We start from the raw sequence: 26967 nt of genomic DNA on the forward strand, positions 1-26967 counted from the left end.
TAACATGGTGAAACCCCGTCTCTACTAAAAATACAAAAAATTAGCCAGGCATAGTGGCGGGCGCCTGTAGTCCCAGCTACTGGGGAGGCTGAGGCAGGAGAATGGTGTGAACCCAGGAGACGGAGCTTGCAGTGAGCCAAAATCCTGCCACTGCACTCCAGCCTGGGGGACAGAGCGAGACTCTGTCTCAAAAAAAAAAAAAAAGAAAAAAAAGGTAGCAGGTCTGTGGAATTTTTCCTGAGATGCATCAAAGGGATAGAAGTACAGCTCCAGTTGTTTTCCTGTGCCCTCCTTTACATTACCTAGTTTCTGTGATGTCATAATCTAGTTTGGAATACCCTTTTCAACTTCCTGACTCTTTCTTCTTCTATCCTATTTTCCCCTTGTCTCAAAGAAGAAAATTGGAATGCTAATATAAATATAAATATTGCCACCAAATTCCGAAAGGGAGATAACCAGCTCAGGCATGTGTTAAGGAAAAATAATCCTGTGTCTTCTTTGTATTACTTTGTAGATTACAGACTATTTCATAAAAGTGTGAAATAAGTCTTACACAGAACGCTTTCTATCACTAAGCTCACCGGGTAAAAATCAGAAAAACAAACATCTCCAAAATTGCCATTTTCAGAAGTATCAGAACAACCCTACAAGAATAAGAGATGCAAGAAGTAGAATGGTGAGTATTTTAGGAACCAAGATATTGCTCAGAAGTTTAAGACTCATTTTAGGTTTATCCTGCACATCCAAACTTGTCCTTTCATATCCAACCATTTACCACACCCTATAGATTTAACATAACAAACAGCAATTCTTTTTCATCCACCACTGCTTTGGTTTAGTTCCCATCCCTTCTCACTTTACCAGTTTCCTAACATGGGCAGGAGAGAGGATTCCTGGTTAGCCCCAGGACTACTTCAAGGCCATTCTCTACACTGCTGCCAAGGAAACTTTTCCAAATTATTAATCTAATGTCACTTTGCTTTGCCTCCTTTCAACAGCTCCCTATAGTGTTAAAGTTCAGGCTTCCCAGGTTAGCACAGATAGCTCATTGTGGTCACACCCCCTCTGTCTCAGTAATTCATTCCTTCCATTACCTCACACAAACCTTTTACTGGTACTGAACCAGAATACAGCTCTACTATTGCATCACGGTGTTTTACACCTTCCTGCCTTCTCATGTTCTATTTTTATTCAGAAACTCTCCCCTTTCCCTTCTTTGCTCTCCTTCCTAGCCCTCCCTCCTACACACCTAGCCAACTTGCCAAGAATCAGTTCAAGAAGTGTTCTGGAATACCTGAAAGCTCCCTGAATCCTCCTATTAAGATACTCAGAGGAACTATAGTAGGAAAAACAAGACCTCATAGACTACATCCGCAATAAGTCTAGATCACAAATATAACTCTAAAATATAATTTGGTGGGGCTAAGTTAGGAAAAACTACAAGACCTATATGGTATCAAAACAGTATGGCTGAAATCAGAGGAAAGACAAAGGGACTGCTGATGACCCTGAGAGCTGGAAACTCCCAACTATCAGGCACCCCTAGAAAGCACAGTGGGCTTTTCTGAGAACAACAGGAGACAATGGGAGAGGATTTTGAAAGTTCCACTTTGAGAGTAATGAGGGCAAGTGCAAGTGGCCTAAAGAATGATCTGATGGTCCCAAAGAGTTTTGGGGTCTGGGGTCTATAAACTCTCAAAAGTGACAGACAAATCAACCCTTACATTACAGAGCTTAGCCCTAAGGAGAAACTGCTGGTATTCTAAGCCACAGAGAGCAGAACAGGGACTATAAGAGTAAGGAAAAACAAGATGAAGATAAAACTGAGAAGAGTAGCAGAGGAGGAGGATCTAAGAGGTAGCTATTTTGATCTATCTTCTCTTCTAAAAGTACATAAAAAGTCATTTTACTTAACAATGAAGAGCAGCAAAAGAATGCCACAGGATCCTACATAAAATTAGCATAAAAAATAAAATAGTGAAAAAAAATCTCTCAAATAAGGAAAGCACACCAGAAAGAATTAGAAATAAAAGAAAAAATAACTACCTCTAAAGTTAGGAAAAAACACAAAAGTAAATAAACACAACAAAATATGCCTTAAGAGAAATAGAATATGGAAAAGAGGAAGTTTTATAGATAATAGAATTTTGAAAGACTACTAAAAAGCATTTGAGAGTAAGTGATGAATACAGAAGAAAAGCAAGAGATTCAACATAAATATACTAGTAGTCTCTGAAGAGGAAAACTAAAGCAATGGACAGAATAAATATTAAAACTATAACTCAGGAAAATCTTTTACAATAATAAAAAGTCTTAAAACTAAACATTGAAAGGGTATACCATTTAGCTGGGAATTAAATCTATAATGCCAACATTAAGAAATATTCTACTAACTGACTGGAGATATATACATGCATATGTGTGTGCGTGTGTGTGTGTGTGTGTGTGTGTGTGTGTGTTTATTCAGGGGATATTATTCCCTTAAACCTTCTCTGAATAATCTATTAGAGAATGAGCTTCATACAATGAAAATGACTTAAGAGGCTTTGACATAAGTACAAGAGGTAGCACTAAATATATTTTTTCTATAGAATCAAGGCTGATGATTATAACAATAAAATGTCTCTGTGCCCTAATAATATAGCTATAATACAAGAATCAAATATGGATAAGTACAACAAACTCATTTATTATTTCATATGTATTCATTAGGTCTACAAGGATATTACATCAACAAATGCTGGATTCGAGAGAAGAAAGAAAGAGAAACAGGTCACTAGTTGGTTGCATTAGTGCTCATAGTAGGAAACAATAGTCAATAGCCAGAAAGGGAGGAATGGAAATTACTATTACAAAGGATTTATTAAAATAAATATAAAAGTAATTATTAAAACAAAAAATGCAAACCTTCCTAAATGCCAGAAGATATTTTCAAAACTTTTAAATTTACTTGTGGGGAAAGAGAAGAATTGGAGTGAAACAACCAGAAATAAAAGCTAAGCTTCGTTTATTATAACTTGCTTCAAAACTTTGATTCTGGGGTGGGCGTAAGGGCTCATGCCTTGTAATCCCAGTGCTTTGTGAGGCCAAGGAGGGAGGATCACTCGAGACCAGGAGTTCAACACTGCTGTGATCTATCCTCATGCCACTGCCCTCCAGTCTAAGTGACAGAGCAAGATACTGTCTTTAATAATAAATAAATAAATAAAACACAACTTAATTTTGGACCCTTGTAAATATTTTTCATAATTTCAAAGCAAGCTTAATTTATAAAATACAATCTCTAAAAATCAAAAATAAAAGTATAAAAATGACCCAACTGTATAAACAGTGCAGGCGTAACTATACAGAAAGGAACTAATTCAAGTGAATTTAAAACATGGTAATTTAATTGCACATTCCGAGGACATGCCCTAAGGATTAAAAGTAGAATAAAAGAGAAAAAGCAAACAAAAACACCCACTACGATCAGACTATTTTGAGAAATCATATAGTTAGTGGACATGTTGGTAGTGTTATCCTTAGGTTGCTGTGTGATTACTATGGGATAAACAAATGAGAATTACGCTGGTGTTATTGAAAGCACGGATCTTTCACAGTGAAAGAAAGAAACACTATTGTAACACATAATAAGGTTAAGTAGTCTTGAACTGTAGTCTTGAATTTTGATTGGAACTGTCAATACAAAGTCACGATTTGTTTTTCTTTGAAAAATATTTCCCAACTCAACCATCCATAATGTCTCAAAACAATGTACATCCCAGCTGAAATTAGTGTCTTTGGTCTTCAAAATATGGGTTCTAAACTAGACATCATACTATAAAGAAACAGGGATCCGTGCATAAATTGCTGATTCCAGGTCTGGGATTGGAATGCGAAATGTTTGAGATGGTCCTTAATGAATCGAAAAGCTAACTGGAGCAACTCTAAAAATCTGGTCACTGGGCCAGTAGAGCTCTAACATCAACTGGGCAGTTGTAAGGAATGTAAGTTCTCTGTCTTACCTCAGACCTGCTGAATCAGAAGATTTGGGGTAGAGCCCAGCAGTTTGGGGTTTAATAAGTCTTCCAAGTGATGCTGATGAACACTGAAGTCTGAAAACCATTGCTCTAGGGCAATGATTATCAATGGCTCTTAACATCAAAAACAGGATAAGCAACCAATTATACTTTTTCTGACAAAAGTACATACTGCCAACCTATGAAGTAATCTTGCCTCCCACCAAAACCAAAGTTGAACCTGGGTCAGATTAAGCTCTAGTTCTTACAATCAAGTTATAGAAAATAGAGATAAACATGTTATGCAATCAAGAAAATCCAGACAGAGGGAAATTCTATAGGTTAAATAATCCAGGGTTTTCCAACAAAGAAATTCTAAGGAAAAATTATACATGGAAAAAGAACCTATAGAATAGGAAAGGCCAATTATAATAATATATGGACCTTAGCTGATCCAAATTCAGATAAACTGGAAAAACAACATTTATAATATAATTAGATAATTTTGAGCACTGAGTATTCAATAATATTAACCTTTAATCATTGATTTTTTTGGAAGATGGTGATACTGTACCTATATTTTGGAGATACACACGTAATTATATGCTGTCCACAAAAAAATTCAAAATAAATCTGGGGAGGAGACAGCGAAGTGGATGAGATAAATAAAATTGGCCTTGAGTTGATGGAATGAATGATTACTGAAACTGAGTAATGGTTATTTAGAAGCTGAGAAGCCTATTACAATATTCTTTCCATTTTTAGGTATTTGAATTTTTCAGTAATAAAAGGTTTCACATCAAGCATCATCTCTTCCAAAAAAAACGTTTCCTTAGCACCACTCCCAACTCGATTTAGATAGCCTTTGTCAGTGTTTCTGTACTGCTCTGTGTGTAACCCTACCTTATCTATGATCAGTTTCTTGAGAATATTGGGTTTTACAACCTTTTATAATCCAGTGGCTATTGTAGCCCCTGTACACAGCATATTTTTCAGTTCAGGGTCCTCAAGGGAAACAGAAATAATACCCAAACAGGGTAACTGAAGAGGGTTCAATAAAATAATTACTCAAGGTTAAGAGAAAAAACTAGAGATGAGGCATATGGGACTGGCAACAGCAGAAAGCCCTTACCTCATCTTGCCCAATGGGAAGGGAATGGGAGACTTACCTGAAACCTAGTGGGAACTGTGGCTTTAGGAAAGGGCTCCTGAGAGGAGCGGTAGCCTTTGTTAGAGGAACAGACCTGGAGCCCTATGGGGGGTGATTGCAGGGAAATACATACTTCAAAGTCACTCCAATATTCTGCTGGTAGCTTTCATTGATTGAATCCAAGTAGAGGCCAGCAAGCCCGTTAATGCAGTCAATAGGAAGAACACGAGGGTGGAAAGTGGATCTTGATGGTGAAAAAATTCAGCACATTAATCAATAATAATTTTTGAATAAAAGAATGATGCCTACAAGCAAATAAATCCAAAGACAAAACGATATAATGGTCCAGAAAAGTAATCAATATTGATGTCAGAGGTAGACGCAATGCCACAGAGACAAGAGGCTTCCTTAGAGATTCAGGGGGTTTCCAAATCACGACTTAAACTGTTTGGTGTGTGTGTGTACACACAGCTGTGTGGGTGCGCATGCAGAGGGGTGGGTGTGTGTGTGTAAGGAGGCACATTTGATGACACCATTCTCATGGAATCTCTTGCTCTTGCTCTTAATCCATAGGGCAAAGATTTTGAGAAAATCTTAGTTTATTTGTAGCAGATTTTAAAATAACCACAGATATTTCTATTGATCATTTAAAAGAATGATCTTTGTCTTTTCTATCAGTTTATCTCTAATAAAAAAATTATTTGAATACATACTGTATCACCTCCAGTGGTATTTTTTAAGCAGCATGCTAATATCAGAATAGCAGTGTAAATACACCTGCAATTGTCAGCTAACCTCATGCTATTATTTTTAGACTGCCTGCGGCAGTGTATCAGTACTGTCAGAAGGAAAAAATAATACAGAATAAGGCATTTTCACATTCTTTTCCACAAGCCAAGACACAAAATGGGCTCATTATCAACATGTGGTTGCCTACATTTCAATATTAATATATCTTTAGCTCTCCAATAACTGCTGTGGAGTTGTCTAATTCAGCAAATGTAAACATGTGTTCCCCCAGGAATGATACGCTGCCAGGCAAATTAGATATTTTTTCCCCCTCAAATCCTTCCTTGAAATAAACTAATCAAGTCTAAAGATTCCAGGGCACTATTCTAGAGAAAAATGTTTTTTTTGAAGATCACAGTGTTGCTAGTGTTTCTACCCAGGGAGTTCAACCTGATGACCTTGTTACATACATGAGGCCTAAAATTATTCATGTCAAGAAGGAATTTCTTTTCTTGTACCAGATTCTCACAGGACCTTTAGCTGATAATAGCTACTAATGTCCATGGAAAAAAATTAAAAATTATATGATTCTGGAGTATGTACATCTTCATACTTTCCATGATATCCGCAACCATATCTTAAAGCATTTACCTGGTAGCAGGGACATAAATTCAAACTTTGTCACCAGGGACCAGTTTCTTGGAAGGCAATTTTTCCATGGGGGGAGGCAGGAATAGTTTGGGGATGAAACTGTTTCATCTTAAATCAGCAGGCTTTAGATCCTCATAAGGAATGCTCAACCTAGATCCCTTGCATGTGCAGTTCACAATAGGGTTTGTGCTGATCTGACAGGAGGTGGAGCCCAGGCAGTAATCCTTGCTCTCCCACCGCTCACCTCCTGCTGTGCAGCCGGGTTCCTAACAGGCCACAGACTGGCACCAGTCTGCAGCCTGGGAATTGGGAAACCCTGGACTAGAGTGCTGGTTTTGCAAATCCAAATCTTGAAGCAGTATCCCGACTAAATATCCCAAGAGATGATAATAAACATTTACTATTCTTCATGTACAAAGACGGTTTAGTTTTCTACCAGTTAGATGGCAGCCTCCATTTTTTTTAGTAAAGGTAATCAGTTCGCATCACATACACGGATACCTTGTTCTCCATGAAAATAGGAGTTTTCTGTTCAGCTATAATAGCTACCAGCATGCACAGGAACCAAACCTATGACTTCTGCCGTAAGGGCCACAAAGTTACATCCAGCTGAGTTCCCAAATGCCTCTGAGTCTTTGGAGTCAAGTATAGTGGTATACTTAGAAGAATATGTGATCTGCAGCCAGAAGACTTGTGGTTTGGGTTCTGTCTCTGCCACTTACAAGCTATGTGAATGTGGGCAAGCCACTAAACATATTTGAATTGTAGTTTTCTTATCGATAAATTATAACTATTTATAATTATTGCTGTCCTACAGAGCTGTTGTGAGGATCAAATAACAGTAAATGTGAAAGAAGTTTATAAATTGCTGAGTGCAATATAAGGTAAGTTTTCTGGCCTTTGATGTAATTGTTTTATCTGATCAATCCACATTATTTGAGATCTGTCAACATGGGATTTCCAATTATCTAGTTCTGTTTCCTCCATCTTTTCCATTTACCCTCTCTTTCCAGTTTTACTATTCTCCATCCTAATTTAAAATATTAATTCCCAATACAAATCTCAAATCTATCATTGATGGGCATTTGGCTTGGTTCCAATTCTTTGCTATTGTGAATAGTGCCGCAATAAACATATGTGTGCATGTGTCGGGGTGGAGGGAGGGGAGACGGGGAAGGGATAGCATTAGGAGATATACCTAATGTAAATGACGAGTTAATGGGTGCGGCATATCATCATGGCACATGTATACATATGTGACAAACCTGCACGTTGTGCACATGTACCCTAGAACTTAAAGTAGAAAAAAAAAATCTCAAATCTAAGTAAATGCTATAGCAAAATATTTTAACAAAGTTTGCTCTCTCTTTTTACCCTTAAAATTTATTTCTAGCGCAGCTTCAGGGATTAAAGCCAGAGACCACAAATGTAAAGCCAGGCCAAGAGTCAGCCTCAGGATTAAGGACCCCAAGAGGCTGGGGAGGTCAAAAATCACCCTGAAGACCCCATCTGTGGAGACAGGGTGTGTCTCACAGAGAGGTACACCCACAGTGTTTGAGGGTTAGGAAACTCCAACACCTTATGCAAGGAGATGCCAGCAGGAGGAAAGGAAAGTCATCATAGATGTTTTAGTCCACCAGCAGATTGTCTGGCCAATAGGAGTTTGTAAAGAATTGAGAATGACTAAATGCCATATCAGGAAAAGCATTTGACTGATAGTAAGAACTAGTTTCACTTACTGTTTCTACTAGTTATGGAACCGGTTTGAGCAAGTTTTGTTTTGTCTTTCTGGGCTTCAGATTCTTCAACTATAAAAAGTCCAGATCGCTTCTAAATTTCCATCAAGCTCTAAAATAGCACATTAGTCATAAGTAATTCATTTCTATTTTCACTATGCAAAATAAGATCAATCTGCCAAAAATAAAATAAAATAAAAACAGCCGTCACCACTAAAATTTGTGTTTGATATGATTTTGAAGTCTTCCCATTCACTTGGGAAAATTCAAGGTTCTATTTAAGAAGGTTCCATAAAAAGTCAGATTAATATCCTTTGTACCTACTTCTTTAAGATGACTGCTTAACAGGGATTCTGATCAATGACAGGAGCTTCTGCCTGTAGCAACCAATCAAAATGTATTATTAGTGTAACATTCCCATGTAACAACATGCCAATAATTATCTCTTAAATGGAAATGTGGAATCCTTAACTTCCACATGTACGGAACATTACAATCATTGGGACCTAAAAAAAAATTGTAATTAGAAATTTCAACTATGTCACATTCTAGACTTCTTGTTGGTTTTGTAAAACTGGCCCCAGAAGAGGAAAGCGCAAGGTCACTATAAGAGTGTCCCTCACTTAGCATAAAACCCAGGACTTAAACTTTCTCATCTGGATGGGAACCCTCTCTTCTCTCTTAATACCTCTTTTTATCTTTCCTATCCTCTTTATTGCACCCACAAAATAATATTGTCAGAGCTTTCATATTTATAAGCTATTGAAGAGATAATAGCAGATAAGAACTTTTTTTTTTTTTACTTCACTTTGTATTTGTTGTTGTTTTGATTCAGGAAAACATTGAATTGAGTTAGTGTAAAGGGGAGAAGACTAAATCTAGCCTGATGAAGAGCGGGAAGATATTAAGCAAATGATTTGTCATGCAGTAGGGGAGTCAATAAATATTTTATGTTGATAAAATCAGAAGCAAGTGAGCTAATATATAAGAACGCATTTATTAAACATAAGATACTATATAAACACTCTTATTGTCATCAGTACTTTAAGCAGAGCAAAAATGGAAAAGAGACAGAAAGAGATTCTTGCCAAATGCCAGTGCTACCCCCACCAAAAATGTGTTCAAGGCTGGAAGTTGGTTATTTAAGTTTCCTGTCTTCATAGGATGCTATAACTCTTGCTTTCTGTCGAGTTTCTTCATCTTCCCTTACTCCACCCACATTATATCGATGCCCAGAAAAGGCCAGTCTCAGTTTCATACTCAGTTCAATGTTTGAATCCATGGATCATGGACAGCCTCTTACAAGTCACAGAAAGAAGTTCATATTTAATTAAAGATGAATGAAGTCATTTAAAGACATCCTGTTTCAGCAGCTGAAAATAAATGATGTTTTTAGACCAGCATCTCAGGAGCTCTGTCAGAAAGCACAGATTTTAGAATCTTTAGTTCCAGTTCCTAGTGTTCTCTGAGGCTACAGTGGCAATCTTAGGCCCATCAGTCTTTCTCTGACCCTTGGCTTTAGGCTGTTAAGCCTTGGCCATCTGTCTTCTAAATACGCATGTTTGGTCTCCAAGGACCAACACCCAAGGTGAGAGGACATGGGTGGTCAGGGAAAATGTAAAGTCGCAGTTGGGATAAAAATAGAGAAAAATCATAAGGCATTTCCTCCATGTGGAGGATAAGCAGTATCACCTTCTAATGTGCAGGAAGATTTATCTCTTTCCCAAGGTAAGAGAACAGTACCACTGTGCTAGTGTTTTATCCATTGCCACCCAGCCTACTATTTTTGGTATTATTATTATTAAAATAAATAATGAAAATGTTGTTGGATGTTGGTCCCACAAAACTCAGCCTTTAAGAATGTTTCTGCTCTACAAGTAGGCTTCCTGTCATAACTGCAAACAAGGGATTAAAGGGGCTTGCAGGGCCCCAGAAAGCTCTTCCTAACTGTCATGGCCCATCCTTAAATGTTAAGAGCTGCTGAATCTCTGTCTGCAGAACTTGGTGCTTCAAAAACATAAATATATTGTTCTTAAAGCCCAGATAGAACACAGGCCTGATGTCATGAATACTGATGACTTTCCCCAGTAGAGGGACTATTGGGGTTGGCGAGGAGCGGGTAGGACAAAGGAAAGGAAACATCTCAGAGTCATCACAACAACAGACTCTTGCATCTCAGAGGAGTTCCAACCCTCTGAGTTCACTGTTAGGCTCTGAATAGAATTACCTACATGTCAGTCCATCAGGGTAGTTTAAAATACCTGTGCTCCTAAAGCCAAGGTGTCATTACACATTTAGCACTACCAGCAGTGTTCTCTTTGTCACACAATGAAGCAATATGGTTAATTAACGCTCACTGGGGAGCCTGGGATAATGACGCCTCTCTCTTCCTAGAGCCAATTACCCCAAATATTCAGATTACCTACCTACTATTTCACTGAAAGAAGTGTCTGGGTGTTTTTGTTTTTTTTTTTTTCAAGGCATTATGTATCATGTAACGTCACATTATGTGATGTTGTGTCACAGCCTGACAGCTTACAACGAGGGATATGCTGAATATATTGGGTAGTTAATACCTGTCTGAATTAACAAGACAACCAACTTTCCAAAGAAAGAAATATCTAGGGTACCTCCTGGGATATCTGGAAGGAGAACCATGTCTGATTCACTCAATCAACCACTGTGTGTCACTGTTGCTTCTTGTAAAGGCACACGAAAGGGTATTTGTCTGCAGAGATGGCACACGTATCTACACATAAACGATCAATGGTTTTGTACAGAATCCTTAATGGATGCCCATTCATAGAGATTCTATGCCAATTCTGTTTAAATGATCTCACTCATCTAGGAATTAATTATCAAGAGTCAGAGTAACATACAGGAAAGGGTATGGGATTGAGCAAACCAGATGAGAACCTGGTATGTGACCTGTACTTATTCACCTGTTCATTCAAAAAATATTCAATGCAAGCCTATTCTCTATAGGGATTCTGTTACTAGCAGATAGAATATACTCCAGCTCCATTCTTTTCATTGTGCCTCAAATAAGCCAGACATAATCCTGCCTCAGGGCCTTTGCACAAGCTGATACCACTATCTAGAATGCTCTTCTCCAAGATATCTTTATGATAAATTCTCTTGCCATCTTTAACATTTTTCCAAATATCAGCTTATCAATGAGGCCTATCCTGGCCAACTTATTTAAAATCCCATCCCCTTTTTTGTTTCAGTACTCCTTGTTCTTTTTTACTCCATAGGAAAAAACATACTTAGATTAACTTGTCAGAGAAACTGTCTTTGAGGAGGTGACATGGAATGTCAATGATGAGACATCAATGTCAAATGATGAGAGATAGATAGCCCTGAAAGGAATGGAAGAAAAGATGGCTTACTTTCCTCTTTTGTAACAGGGATAAATGTCATCTATCTGGTAAGGAGAGGATTAAATGAGATAATATATGCAAAGGCCATAGAATGTACTTTCTCAATATTCTAGTTATGTCATTTCCTCACTTAAAACCTTCAGTGACTTCCCATTTTCTTCTAAACAAAATTCATACTCTTAGATCAATAACTCCATTGCTCAGTCCTAGTTTCTTTCAGGCCTCTTTCATCACTAAACTCCATCAACTTCCACCAACACATACACACACACACACACACACACACTCTCACTCTCTCTCTCTCTCTGTCTTTCGTGGAACTATATAACTTCTTATAAAACCCAAATGCCAACATCTTGTCTTGATGCTCTCTCCATTGGCCCTACCTAGAATAAACAGTCTGCCCTGAGCAAACTTTCCCTTCATGCTCAATCAATCCTGTGTGTCCCATGTATCCTCTGCTTTCCTCTGCTATATTACTTATTGTACAATACTAAGATTGGTACTTTTAGTTTCCTTCCCTGTAACCACACTGTCAGATTACTGAGGGTAGAGCTATATCTGATTTATTTTTCTATCCCTAGCTCTTGATGCAGAGCCTAGGATATAGTAAACTCACAATGCAAACATTTGAATGACTGGCTGAATCCATTCAACAGATCAGCACTACATCAGTGATGGGCACATAGCTTGTTCATAATAAATGCTGACACCCTCCCATCACTCCCAACTAACTCATTTAATTATATATGTGAATAATTAATCTTTTAGTTTTCATAGGTTATATAAAGTTATAATTGTCTAAAACTAGATATTAATAAAATATTGTGTTTGACAATGCAACAAATATGCTTTCAGATCTATTATAAGCAGAAAATTCATATTTTTCTTTGGGTGAGGGGTAAGCATAAAGTTATAGATGAGAAATGTTAAGATCCATGCCTTCAATGAGCATACAATCTACTAAGGAAGACAAAGATATATGAACAGTTAACCAGCCATGGTTTAGACCAAAATTAATTGTCATAATACTAGCACATATGAAAGAAAACAGTTGACAGGGTTGTATAAAAAAAGGGAAAATAAGAAAAAGAAAACGATGGGCCTTTAAGGAAATGCTGTGCAGATGAGGCTGCAGTATCAGATGCATTCAAGGGTCCAGGGTCTGGACACACGGAGGCATAGAATAGAAAAGGTAGATGAGGTCTAGGTGGAGGAATAGCAGATGAGAGAACGCACTGGGATGTTTGTTCCAGTGTCTCAATGATACTTGCAGGGACATCAAATTTAATATCAGTATACTGATGGAATTTAAGAACTTGTGGCAACATGTCAAGAACAGTTGAAGTTGAGGTTGGAGAAGTGGTAAGCAGCAGGGATCCTGAAGGCAGGAAGGCAAGTTACTAGGCTATTATAAAAGAATGAAAAAAGGTGGGGAGGAAATAAACTAGAGCACCACTGGGATGAATTGAAAAGAGTCAACATTGTGAAGACAGACCAATGAATGTATCTGATAAGTGACTGATGACATCAATCATGATTCCAGGAATTCAAACAGAAGTTCAAGGGGAATGGTGAGCCCATTGTCCTAGAATAAGAAATGCATACAGAATAATTTAGGTGGCAGAGGGGAGGGGCAAGTTCACTAATGATTGATTATTCAGTCTTAGACATCATTAGCTGAGGTGTCAGGTGTGCAGGGGACACTCTGAGGTCAGATAGAGCAGGCTGTGAGTTATGAACTGGCTCAAGATTCAATCAGTAAAAAGTATATTTTTGCTAATATAAATAAAGTTACAAGAAACATTTACATTAAAATAGTTTATTTTTTCTTTTACTCTCTTTTGAACTATTTCCTTAGGGCAAGTTTCCACAACTGTATCACAGTCCTTTACAACGGCCTCTTCCAATCCCCTAATCCTTTCACTTGAAGCCAGTACTACCTCAGTGCTTCCTTAGAAACCTTGATACTTTTTTTGCTTTCAGCCCTGTTCCAACATCCCAATACACCACATTGTTTATGACAGTCCCCAATAATTTACAGCAATCACTTTAATAATTTTATAATGTGCTCTCCAGACAAGATCTCAGTTGTTTAGCCAGTACTTTGAGAACAGTTTCTAAGGTACTGTTATAATCTTGTTTCCAAAACCTCATTAACGTAAGCCGACTTTTTCCCAGGGTAGTGAGAGTAAAACATAATGAAACACTTGATTTTTTGGACTAAGTCCATAGCATTACTATGCTATTCACATATAAAGATATGAATCACTAAAAATCAAGTTTAGATGTGTGATTTGCAAGTTTACATATTTCTGTTGACAACATAAGTGTAGAAACCATAAATGGTATTTTTGATTTTCATAAACCTTGGTATATCCAACAAACATATCTCTATGTCTTCCTTTAGTTATTGTAAATGCAGTCTCTCACATTCTAAGCATGTAATCAGTAAGCATAGAAAGTAATTCCTGCTTTCATTGGCTACAATGAATATCTGGGACAGACATATCCATCCTGAGTGTTGACTCTGATGAAGGTTTCAATTTTAAACACGGATTCAATAAAACCTCAAGTAAATTGTGATAAATGCCTTGCCTCAGTGTGTTAATTTTTAGTTTAACAAATTATACTCTACATCCTTTGGGGTTTTCTTCTTCGTTCATCAGAGTTGTGCTTCACTTATTTTTTTTTTATGTCTGATAAAATTTATTTTTGTAAAGCTGTGATCTCACTTCTTTGAAAAAGACTAAATGGGAAATTATATTTTTCCAAGAGTAAATAAAGGCTTCACTTTAATTCAAAATTACAAGTCCAGAGCATTTGAGAGATTTTACAAACTGGCACAGCATGTTCTGTTGGCCTTATAGGAATAAGATGATCCAGGGAGGATACACAGCCCATAGATCAACATCAGCATCTCTCGGCCACAGAAAGAAATATGTAAGATCATCCTGCTCCACTCCCAGAAAACTTTTTAGGCCTAGATTTCCATCTCTAGTCTTGTCTCCCCTACAAATGTGAGTTATCTGAGTGCTCACTCACCATGTAATAGCCACCCTGCCCAATATGGAGAATATAAAGATAACACACAGGCCATTTCATTGAGGTGTTAGTAGAGCACTTTGCCCTGTCCACCTTTTCTGCCTAGCCAGCTGCTTCTCTTTCTTCAATACCCAGATCAAATGTCACATCCTCTGTGTAGCCTTACCTAATGCCTCCCCTTTGTCCCCAAGAGAACTAGCATCTTCCTCTTAACTCCTCCATGACTCCATTCACACCTGCATTAACTTATCCTGATGCGTTTTGACATATCTGCTTATGTTTATCTGGTTATATTAACAAAACTCATTTAAGCACAGGGACTTACTTAAGATTTACTAGAGCTAAGAAATACTCAAGAAATGGGTGTTGAAGATAGGAAGAGAGGCAACATGCCCTACAACACAACAATGAAAATCTTAGACTATACAGCCACATGGATTCAAATTCCATCTATATAACTTACTAGCTTTGTGATCTTGATTTAAATCTGGATGAGTTATTGAACCTCTGTGCCTCAATTTTCTCATCCAGAAAATGAAGAATATGGTAATACTGATATCTTAGAGTTATTGTTTGGCAACTTTAAAGACCCAGCTCTAGAAAATGAAAATAGGGGGAGAAGTCTTGGTTGTATTGTTCCTTTCTATCCACTGCAATTAATCATTAAGAGAATCTACTCTCTAAACATAGAGGAAAAATAAGCTCAATATGCAGTTTTTCTCAAATTTTGGTGAAGTATAAGTATGCCTTTGACACTATATTCGTAACTCTGTTACTTCTACCAAAGGGACAAATTGCACTGAAATCTTATCTTAAATGACTTTTCTCTGACTATAACATTCAACTTGCAAATTGTATGTATCTATATATATGGAAAATAAGAAGAAAACAAAGTTCACACATAATTCTTCTACCCAATGGTTCTTCAAAAGCTATTGTTAAAATAGTTTTAAATACTGTGGTTTGAAATAGTTTAAAAAATTGTAAACAATTGTTAATATGGTTAAAATTTTGTAACTTTTCTTCTGTTTATACTTTGGCTCATAATTCAATTTTACTGGATAGATTTTCATATAACATTGCTTAATAGAAATTTCCCGTTATTAAATATTCCCTGAAAACATAATTATCTATTTATATTTATTTAATTTTCTCCCACTATTAAATATTTAGGCAATAACATTTTGACAATCATCTTTGCTATAAGTTGTACACATGTATTTTTTACATGTTACATAACATACTTTATAGCATTTTCATAACTTAACTTCACTATGATCCTAAGAAATAGGTCAAATGTTACAATCTTTATTTTGTAGAAGAAACAAAGGATCAGTGTTAAGCAAGTTTCTTAGCAAATCACTGGTGAGGTAAAGACCATGAGTTAAGGCATCTGACTCAATTTGTTGCTCTTTCCATCAAATCACTTCACATGTAAAATTGAAGTAACAAACCTAACATCAGTATAAAATGACCATTGGTTGCATGTGTTTGTGAGCGTTGATGATTTTGTGCTAATTCACTCGAACATTCTTTCATGATTCCCTTTGTGATAAGTGACAAAAATATGTGATACTGCCCCCTTAAGGAACCAGAGCCTCCACCTTGTGCTCAAATCAGCACTGGGCTGTTAGCCACTGGGCTAATTAGCTCATTTCTGCACAAGGAGGTTATGTACACAGCAGCACTAAAAGCTCTACTGAGGCCTGCAAAAGGGGAATCTTCTAGTGGACAGAAATTTGAGTGGCATACCAGCTTTTTCAGTTTACCTGGAAGGAGATATGACTAGAGGTAGGGAGGGATATTGATTTTTGGTCAGTAGCTAACAGATGATCAAGGACTAGAAGGAACAGACTGGAGCACTGATGATACCATAATGCCAAGATTTTGCCCCCTACTGTATCCCATGTGCTAACAATGCTTAGCATAGCACATACTCTCGAAAACATTTGTTGATAGAAAGAATGAATAAGACCTACTATTGGCTAGCACAATGAGATGACTATAGTCAAAAATAATTAATTGTACATTTTAAAATAACTAAAAGAGTATAATTGGATTGTTTGTAACACAAAAGATAAATGCTTGAGGTGATGGATACCTCCATTGATCCTGATGTGATTATTACACATTACATGCCCAAATCAAAATATCTCATGCAACCCACAAATATACACTTCTACTTTGTACCCACAAAAATAAAAATAAAAAAAATTATTGAATGAAAGAGTAAAGGAATCTCAGAAAAAGATAGGATATGCTTCTTAGAATTGCCCCAGAATTGAGAATATTTGTATGTTTTATGAATTGTCATCCAAGGACATCCACTGCAGAGGAGCAGATATTCTTTGGTAAGCATTTTATCAAAATTTTTTCCCAATCAGCTTTGTCCCATAACTGCTTGAGGGCTTGTTCAAAGTATCCATGAACTGCTGGCTACAGTAGCAGGGCTTGATGTACATACACACTCAACCATAATGATTTACCTTCCCCAAAGCTGTCCTGGAAATGAATAGATACCTTGTCTTCCAACAGCAGAAATCAATCCTAAGCCTCCAACATGACACCAGTCCCCGCTAATTAATAACATTGGACCTATACCCCAAAGAAAGGCTAGAAGTTATTCCTTACTGGAAGAGAACAAAAATAATTTTTCTGCCCTGCCTGATCTGCATATACAAGCTCAGCATCCATGGCCTTATTTTACATATTATTTTTTATGCCTATATCCTTTCATTATAACAAAAAGTCATTATACAGAACATACAGAACGACAGTAAGGCAGTGGATCGACACTTACGGGATTCATTGGTCTTTTTACGTACCCCATCATCTGGAAGCAGCTGTACTTAAAGAATTGTGTAATTGGCCTACTGAAGACTTAATTGTGGTACCAGCTGGAGAATGACTACTTGCAAACTTGGCACTGGCCTATGTGATGTCTATATGATATGGAATATGCTCTAAACCTGTGACTACATATGATGTCATTTTTCCCATATTCAGAATGCGTGAATTTGGGAACCAACTGGTAGAAGCAAGTGTGTGGTTCCTCACGCTATTCTATCTAATGAATCACTTGCAAGAGTTTTTTGCTTTTCATCACTACAACTTTGGGCTCTTATGATTTAGAGGTATTCATTACTAAAGGAAGAATGCTTCTATCATGGGAAGGATATAAATATGAACTGGATGTTGAGACTGTCGTTCTCATTTCCTCTTCTCACTGAAACAACAGGCAAAAAAAAAATAGGTTACTATATTGACTGAAGAGTTTTATCTTAATCAACAAGAGGAAATAAGATAGACAATGGGACAAGCTTGTGTCTATACGCAAGGGATTATTTAGGGATACCCCAACACTTTTATGCCTAATAGTAAAATTGATTAGAAGCCTGAAGCATACTGGAAGGATGACCAAGAATCCCCTCAAGAATGAAGCATTGAGTGACTCTTTATTCATTCAAGAAACTAACCAGCTGAAGTACTAGTTGAGAGAAGATTGACTATTTAAAGCATAGCAGAGGAAGGAAGTTCTAGCTATCGATTACGGTTCAGTAACTGGTTGCAGTAATAGACTTCATTAGTTAACTTTTCTTCCTCTCTCTCTTTTTTTATATTTATGAATATTAACCTATTTAAAATTTCCCTTTCTACACTTATTTTTTATATTGCATGTACAATAAATTTCTCATTTAGTCCTTAGTTTATAGAATTCCAAGGTAAGCATCTGATTGAACCAAAAAAGAAATAAACATTGCTGAGATGGACTCACAATTAATGGCACATGGGTCTCTCTTTAGGTGAGAAGTTAAGCACTTATTCACTTGTACAATGGATACATTGCATTAATGTGGGACTGTGTTGTTTCTTTTTTATTATTTGGTAATATTTATGTACACTGAGTAAAAAAAGAGTATGATTCTGTTTTATATTATGAATTCACACTCAGCATTCATTCCAACATCCTTTCATCATACCTCCCTCTATTTTAGAGGCTGGGAAGCTAAAAATGACTTTTCCAAGACTCCCTTGCAGCTAGAGTGTTGAATGTGTAATTAAGTTCTATTAATGATATACACTTGCAAAAGATTTGGAAGGTAAATGTTAAAAAGGATAGCTTTGCTGCTATTTTCGCTGCTGCTCCTATGAAGCAAAGAGCAACAAAGGACCAGTTGGTTATGAAGATGCTGTGTCTACAGAAGCATTCGTATGCCTGGCCTTTTATGAGTTTGAGACACACTTGTGGCAGCAGCAATATCATGATCACTGGACCACACCTACGGCAGTGGGTTCCTGAACTCGGGTTCCTGTGATTGCCTCTTGATTCCACATATTTATGATTACAGGAGAGGAAGCAGTTCTCTTGACATGGCATTTCAACAGTCTTATTCTGAAAGTTACTCCTGGACACCCAACATAGAGTCTTCTTCTGTAGTACCTCTAATAATTGTGTAGTTACTACTTCCCCATATTAAAATCATTTCTTGCTTAAACTAGCTAGAGCAGGTTTGGTTGTTGTAGCTGAATCTTAATAGAACACAAATTAAATCAGCAGAAGAAAAATCTGCACCTTATGTGAATCAGTATTTACTTTGAAAAATAATACACACATGATCTTTGGGGTTATCTTTTATCAAACCTGATTCCCAATCCTAGTCTATTATTTTTCAGCAGTGGCACCATCATTATTCTAGTCAACCAACTTAACATCCTGGCATCACCCTTGACTCTTTTCCTTATCCCATCCAAGTCAGTCAACATATTCTATTAAATCTTCCTTTGAAAACATCTGTTGTTATTACCTGTCTATTCGAAATCCTCTTCACTTACTATTTCTTTTATCTGTTCTGACTCCAGTATTCCTACACAAGTAAAATAAAGGAAAAATCTGATGGAAACTTCTGGTTAAAGGTAGAAAAAATTTAGTATTAATATTTGCCACCAATTGCTTTCCAAACCTCATGAAAATTAAAGAGATTTTTAAAGACATAAACCATAAGAACAAAGATACTGGATTAAAACTCAATAGCCAGTGAGCTGAGATCGCGCCACTGCACTCCAGCCTGGGCGACAGAGCGAGATTCCGTCTCAAAAAAAAAACAAAAAAAAACTCAATAGCAACAAAATGTGGAGAGCTAGAAAGAAAATAATAGAATGGTAAATGACATAGAAGACATAAAAAAGCTGAGTTCTTGGCCAGGAATACAGAAGCCTAAAAACAACCTACTTAACATTGCAGAACTCTTGAAACATTCAGAATTCCACAACACAAGGTTCCTCTGGAAGTGGCTTGAAGGCAGGGCCAGAAATGGCAAGATTGATTAGAAATTTGGTAATAGAACTTTAAAACTATCATTAATATCTTTAGATAGATTTAAAAAATGTTGCACCTACACAAGAATAAAAGGATGTAATCTATAAGGGAAGTTTAAGAATAAATAATGGTTTTTGGAAATTAATAAGCAAGAGAGCATGAATTAAAAAAAAAAACAGTGGAAGGATCAAATTCCAAATAAAACAAAATAATAAGGTGGGCAGATCCCCACCATCACTCTGTGCAGTTGCGCCACTGCCCTTCCTAATTCTGGAAGAAGAATAAAGCTGTAGTTTTTTGGAGACAACAAGCTGATGATTATTGACTGGGAATTGTAAGCATTCTGCACTACAACTGGGGAGATTAAGACAGTGTGTTTCAGGATACCTGAAGGTTAAATGCCCTGCCTTTATTGGATCTGAGAATGCGGTCATCCAGATTTTCACACAGGAAGCATTAAACTGAGTCATCTATTTTGCAGCCCGAAAGACTTAAGAAACTAATTTTTGTTGCCTAACAAGGCACCCAGCCAGGTGATCCTAAAGTGAAAACCCAGAGGATAAGTCTTGCCCATCAGCTCAGTCTTCCCACTGAAATTCTGTATTTCTCCTTAAATCTGAGTTGGCTGCTAAAACATTTATGAAAAGTCTCTGATGGGAAAGCAGGAGGCCAAGACAAACAGAAAAGGGCCACATGTAACAAAAACTGTGGCAGAAAAAGAGAACTTTAAAACTATCATTAATACCCTAGATAGATTAAAAAAGACGTTACAGCTACAAAAGAATAAAAGGATGTAATCTATAAAGGAAGCTTGAGAATAAATAAAGGCTTTTGGAAATTAAAAGCAAGAGAGCATAAATGGAAAAAAAATGTGGAAGGATCAAAGATAAAGCCACAGGAATCTCCTAGAAAGCAGAAGAAAAGATAAAACATGTAAAATAGGCATGAAAAATAAGAAAATTAAAGGAAAATTCCAAATAACAAAAAGACCCAAGGAGAAAGAAAATGCATGGAGGAAGTCATCAACGACATGATTGCAACATTTTTTTTTTTCCAGAACTGAAGTACATAAAATTCCGGCATAAATGGTCTACCAAGTGTCCAGCACAGCGTATGAAAATAGACCCACACCACATAATGCCTTTGAAAATTTAAAACAGCAGGGCAAGGAAAATCTTCAGGAGAAAAAAAACAGTTTCAAATAGCCACATTAGAAGAAAGGGAAGACAGGAAATAGGTGTCGGAAAAATCAGAACATAGCAATAGAAGCATGTTATTTAGAGATAGGTAAACAAAAAGAATCTGAATTTAAAAGTGTGAACATGTTTTCTCCCAAGAAACAGAACAGAAGAAAGAGGTCTAGAGGATCATAGCCTTGTAGAATATTTGCCATGTTAAACTATTTCCATGCATATTTTGATGAAATTGAAAACTAATAGAAAAAGAGAGAGCCAAAACCAAAATCCTTCTGCACATCATCCCGCACAAAGCTTTCGTTAAAATACCACTTTTAGCATTTCTCTATTTTTTAGCCTTCAATAATTCCCATTTAGAATTTGTATTTCTGATATAAATCACCAAAAATGTGATTCCATAGCTGCTTTTCTTCAACCTAAAACATTTATTCTAGTCAGACTGTTCTTAGTAACTCTTAAATATAAGAAAGTATGCATCTTTCATTATTCTCTCATCACAATATGAATCAAATTCTAATTTTTCTCTTTTATACCGACATCCAGCACACACTCTTAGCTCTCTTCTTCGAATTATTCTATTTGCATATTCTAATGTGTTTTACATCACTTTCTAATTCTCACGTGTCAGTTCTATTCATGACTGCCAAGTAGATGTATGATACTCCTCATGTATCCAAACAGGAATTGAAACTACATACACTATAAATTCCAAAGCATTGTTTGTGAATCAGGAATGAATGAATACATACACACACACATACATACATACATATATGCATACACGCAGGCAGGAAGCTAATGAATGGTAAGTAAATGTCCAATTTAAACTTGTTGAAATTTTAAAAACAATATACATTTTCAACTTTAAAGAAAGGGTATGTTATCCTCAAATTTGCAATTTTCCAGGGTTTTTTCTTTGAACTGAGATATTCTTAGGTATTTGTAACACTCACATTTTATGGACTCCATAGGCTTAAGAAATGAGGAATCAATATATAATTGAAACTTCTAGAATCATCTTAGTCCATAATAATCTTAGGAACCACAAAAATCTCAGGAATCCTATGACCATGGGTAAGTTTTATAATATTTTCTAGGTATTTTTCCAGTGGTAAAATTTGCAGTTGAGAAATAATTTCAAGTGCCATAACAAATCATTTTCCAGCTGAAAAAGAAACATGAAAGCATCCCCTGTTACGAGAGAAATGAGAGGCTAATATCCAATCACTCAAGTGCTCACTAAAGGGTCTTCTGAAGGGGCCACTTGCCAGGGTGAATAGTTTGCTTAGCCTTGGTGACAAGTTGGTATCCTCTCCTTTATTATTCTCTTCCTTAGCCAAACCACAAACATTCAGGTTTAATCACATTTGTAGTCTGAGCCAATAACCATATCCTTCCACCCACAACACACACACACACAAAGAAGCTAAAATATCGATCCCTTCCTATGCTCTAAAATTGTTTAAAATGTTCATTTATATTTTCTATCATCTCTAGTTTACCTTATTTAAATACGATGATACAAATTAGGTCTTCGTATTTTAACCAACAAAACTTCATCCAAATAAAACTCAAAGAGAATTTTTTTTGACAGGGATAGTGGATTATTAACTACCATTTAACTTGAGTTAATGGATATGAAGGAAGCCGCACAAATAATTACAGCAGATTGGTAATAACGTACAGCCAGGTGAGGAAGATAACACACTTGGTCCACACCTGGAAAGCGGGATCTAGTATACGTGTAGTGCACTTCAGGGATGCGGCCCCTCCTCAACCACTGAGTCACCATGGGGTCCTCTGTGAAAGTCACATGAACCTGAGACTCAGATTATTTATGACAAAAAATACATTTGATTATTTGAGAAATAATGACTACCATTTATTCTATCCACTTCTGTTAACTAAGACCTTTCCTAAGCAATGAATATTTTATCTTGTCTAGTTGTAACAGCAAACCTCTGAGATTATTCTGCTCTGATGAAAATGAGGCCCAGAGAAGTTCAGTCATTTTGCCATATTCACATAAAGTAGAGGAGCTAGGATTTCTGCTCAGTTCCTTTTAATCCCACTCTATGTTATGAGTACAGACAGAAAAATGGGTTAAAAAAAGATTTTTATTCTCAAAAGCACAAAACAACTTTTAAGATGGGAGGAGCAGAATTTTCATACCTGTTTTGTTAATAACACAGAGATTGTGTGTTCAGTGACAACTGGAATTAAGATGACATCTCACATTATTTAACTTTTAGTTTAAAAATATTACATCAGAAATGCTTACCACCAGAGCTCGGAGATCACCTAATTTGGTAATATCATCATATATGGTTAAGATTCTAAGTCCCTCAGAGAAGGAGGTATTTCCTTAAGGGTACACGAAGCCAGGACTGGCCTGAAACCTGACTGACCCCCAAGCAGTTCAGTGCTCTCTCCTCTGCAGAGGGCAATGTCTGTCTGTCTCTCTCTCTCTTTCTCTCTCTCTCTCTCACACACACACACATACACACTTCTACATACTACATACTCTGATAGTTCTAATATTCAGCATCTTTTGATTAATAGGGAAATACTTCTCTTTTCAAAGTTCAGAGGAGGTGATAGCATGCCCATTTCTCTTTTTAATTTTCCACTGTTCACAGTACAATGGAGAGAATTTGACAGAGATTGACAGTGGCAGCACCCACTGCAATGGCAAAGACCTGTCAAGGGTGGGATCAGAAAAGAGGCCAACATAAAAATATTTGTAATTTTCTGCTTCTAAATGGTGCTTCTATGCTGCCGCCGATGAAATCCACTCCTTCTCCCACCCATTGGCCCCTTCCATTTGTCCCCAGTGCTATTACCTTAGTATACCTTTCATTCCAAATTTCTAAAGCAAAAGATATGCTTGATGCTTACAACATTTTGCTGAGCCAAACAGAAAAATAGAGAGTGAAGTTTAGAGAAGGAGGAAGAAAAGTGAAACTTTTTGTTCATGCCAACAACAAAACCACTTACTGCTTTCAGCAATATCATTTTCTATTCACAGTCTATGTAGGAATCATGAATTCACTACTGCATTCCCTGGGGTGAAACTCAGCAGTCACAATAGCCAAACAGCTCAAAAAGTTAACTTATGGTGAGCAAAAAGAAAAGAATGCTTATGTCAGCCCAAACTGCCAAAGTAGTGGCACATCAGACTTAGACTCAGTCAGAGAAATCATAGAGTCTGAGACCTGGAAGGAATTTTAGATAACAACTCCAATCCCCACATTTTCAACCCAGGGAAACCAAGGCTGGCAAAAGTTAAATGCTTGGTCCAAAATCACACAGGATCGGAGCTAGAAATAAAACCCAAGTTTCAAAATCCCACTCTGCTTTTATTCCACTAGAACTAATATGTCCTATTAGGCTCCATTGCTCAGTCCTTTTATGTTGACACTAAGGAGGATGACTACCATGCCTCCACCTAGAGTTTCTTACTGCACGGTGAGAAACAGACCCTCCTAAGCTAGGCAGGAGATCCCAGTTCATTAACAAGAAGTGAGACTCTTTATTTCCTCACCTTGAGATTGCAAGGTATATACTATCGGTGAGGCACATCAACAGGGCAGGAAGTAGACACAACTGTTAAAAAATATCCCTTGTCCTTCTGAGATTCTGGAAAAATTAGGGATATGATCATAACCCACAACAGGTGCCACAGAAGCTTAGAAAGCTACTACTAGAAAGGAAAAATTAATACATTTTTACATAATTCATGTATTCATGTACCATTTTCCAGGAACTGTGCCATGCACTTTTACATTGTTTTATACTTTTACATTGTTTAAAATTGCCAACATCCTTGAGATGCAGGAATAATTAGTACAGTGAACACAGTAGGTTGCCTACCTTTTCTTTTGTCTTTTTAACAAAGCGTTTCTCAGTATCCCTAAAAATTTTCCCACGGTGAAAACTCTAAATCCAAACTTTCTAGAAATAAATAATACAAATATTATAAAAATCTTCCATGAATAGAAAATAAAATGATCCCAATACATTTATGAATCTAGCATAACCTTGATATCAAAGCCTAATATTTACAGAGCTAAAAAAGGAAACTAGAGGCTGTTACAAATAAAGATGCAAAATTCCTGAATGAAATATTAGCAAAACAAATTCAGCAATGTGTAAAAAGACAATAACCTCATGACTTAATAAAATTATCATACGAGAAGATAATTCTAATCTTAAGCAAGGTTGGTTTAAGACTAGAAAACAAATCAATTAATTAACCAATCAATTAACATTAATTAATGAATCTATTAGACATGATTTTTAGTGGGGCAAAGAAATCAGGGAATTCAACATCTATTCTTGATCTATACTTTAAAAAACTCTTAGCAGCCTAGAAATAAAAGAGAATTTCTTTTTTATCTACACATACACACAAAAATCAAAATAATGAAATATTAAAATCTATTCAAAACAAGAAAGGAATGATCTTCAGGTCAAGAACTTGAAGTCCTAGCCAGTGCAGATTAACAAGAAAAAAAAAATACAAGAATTTAAAAATAAATAATTATTATTATTGTCAAAAAAACATATGATTGTGTACCCTGTAATTATAAAAGACTTTATAACAAATTATTAGAATATATCAGAAAATTTTAAGCATATTTGCTGGTTATGAAATTAATATTTTTTTTCCTGGTGCGGTGGCACACGCCCATAATCCCAGAACTTTGGGAGGCTGAGGTGAGTGGATCACGAGGTCAGGAGTTCAAGACCAGTCTGGCTAAGATGGTGAAACCCCATCTCTACTAAAAATACAAAAATTAGTCAGGCGTGGTGGCAGGCTCCTATAATCCCAGCTACTCGGGAGGCTAAGGCAAGAGAATCGCTTGAACTCGGGCTGCAGAGGTTGCAGTGAGCCGAGATCGTGCCACTGCACTTCAGCCTGGGCGAGTGAGACTCCGTCTCAAAAAAAAAAGAAAAGAAATTAATATTTTTAAAACCTATGTCATTTCTATGTACTAACCACAAAGAGAAATCAAAATTTTAAGAAAGCTGCTATTTCGGGTACCAACTGTTAGAGAATCACCAAAAATGTGAAGTGCATGGAAACAAATTTAACAAAAGATGTGTTAAGACCATTACGGAGAAAATTATAAAGCTCTATGAAAAAACCCCCACTAAATAAGCTCTAACTATATGAGCAGATACAGTATATTCATGGATTGAAGACAACATTTTAAGGTTGTAAATTCTCACAAAATTGATATACATGTAATGTCCTGTTGATAATATCAGAGCACTTTTTTAAGACATTCAGTAAGCTGAACCTAAACTTTAAAACAAATATCCCAAAGGGCCAAGGAAAGCCAAAAAATCCTTGAGGAAAAATCAGGCAGGAGGACTTTCCCTACCAGCTATCAAGTTTTATCATAAAGCTGTCATAATGAGGACAAGGTACTACTGGTGTTGGATAGACCAATGGAACAGAATTGTGTGTGTTGAAAGACCTACGTATATAATGGACATGATAGATATGACAGAAGTGGTATTGCAAATCTGTAAAATGGAATAACTTTTTCCAGAAAATTGTACTGGGGCTGCTATTTACCTAAAAATATGGAGGAATGCAGATTATTTTACATGCTTTCTTATACTAAAAAAAGTTTAAAGATAAACTATGAAATAAACCCAAAATCACGTATAGAAGAGTGACAGAATAGAGTATCAGAAATAGATGCTGGACTTCTCTGAATATCCTTTTTTTTTTTTAGACTTGGAACTCT

At 36.5% G+C, this 26967-nt stretch overlaps 1 long non-coding RNA gene across 2 annotated transcripts in view; it reads left to right on the forward strand.

Moving 5' to 3' along the window:
• Positions 1 to 432: 432 nt before the first annotated feature.
• LOC109023451 (uncharacterized) overlaps positions 433 to 26967 on the forward strand; it is a 35381-nt gene continuing 8846 nt past the window's right edge. Inside the window, exons 1-4 of one of the 2 annotated variants that reach the window (XR_010130952.1) lie at positions 1636 to 1857; positions 2713 to 2772; positions 7346 to 7412; positions 9100 to 9197. This is a non-coding gene — a long non-coding RNA (uncharacterized lncRNA). Of the gene's footprint in view, positions 677 to 1635; positions 1858 to 2712; positions 2773 to 7345; positions 7413 to 9099; positions 9198 to 26967 lie in introns of those variants that run through there. The other variant, XR_008671882.2, reaches the window with a different exon arrangement.

The sequence above is a fragment of the Gorilla gorilla genome, chromosome 16 (assembly GCF_029281585.2).
Source record: "Gorilla gorilla gorilla isolate KB3781 chromosome 16, NHGRI_mGorGor1-v2.1_pri, whole genome shotgun sequence".
Lineage (NCBI taxonomy): Eukaryota > Metazoa > Chordata > Mammalia > Primates > Hominidae > Gorilla > Gorilla gorilla.